Source organism: Arachis duranensis, chromosome 5, assembly GCF_000817695.3.
Source record: "Arachis duranensis cultivar V14167 chromosome 5, aradu.V14167.gnm2.J7QH, whole genome shotgun sequence".
Taxonomy (NCBI): Eukaryota; Viridiplantae; Streptophyta; class Magnoliopsida; order Fabales; family Fabaceae; genus Arachis; species Arachis duranensis.
This window is the reverse complement of record NC_029776.3, coordinates 77,765,185-77,765,806: the sequence shown is the minus strand read 5'-3', so window position 1 is coordinate 77,765,806 and position 622 is coordinate 77,765,185.

The following is a 622-nucleotide window of genomic DNA, read 5'->3' as shown; positions in this document are numbered from 1 at the left end:
AAAGTTGGAGAACTCATGAAGAAATGAAAGAACCGGAAAGCTGTCAAGCCGACCTCTTCGCACTTAAATGACCATAACTTGAGCTACAGAGGTCCAAATGATGCGGTTCCAGTTGGGTTGGAAAGCTAACATCCGGGGCTTCAAAATGATATAAATTTTGCCATATGTTGCTTCGCGTTCAGGGGCGCGCACGCGTACTTTGCGCGTGCGCGCCGATTCTGTACGTGGCCCACTTTAATGAAATCGTCCCCAGCGGTTTTAGGAGCCTTGTGGGCCCAATCCAACTCATTTCTGATGCTATTTAAGCCAAGGATTGAAGAGGAATCAACATACTTGTTACCATTAGTTTAGTTTAGTAGTTAGAATTGGTTTCTAGAGAGAGAAGCTCTCACTTCTCTCTAGAATTAGGATTAGGATTAGGATTAGTTCTTAGATCTAGGTTTTAATCTTTGCTTTCTTCAACTTCTACATCTCAATTCCTTGTTGTTACATTCATTCTTCTTCCATTCTTTTATTGCAATTTCCTTTATGTTGTTCTTATGCTTTGTTGTAGATCTACTATTGTTCCTTCCATTTTCTTTCAATTCAATAAGAGGTAATTCATAATAATTGTTCTTCTTTA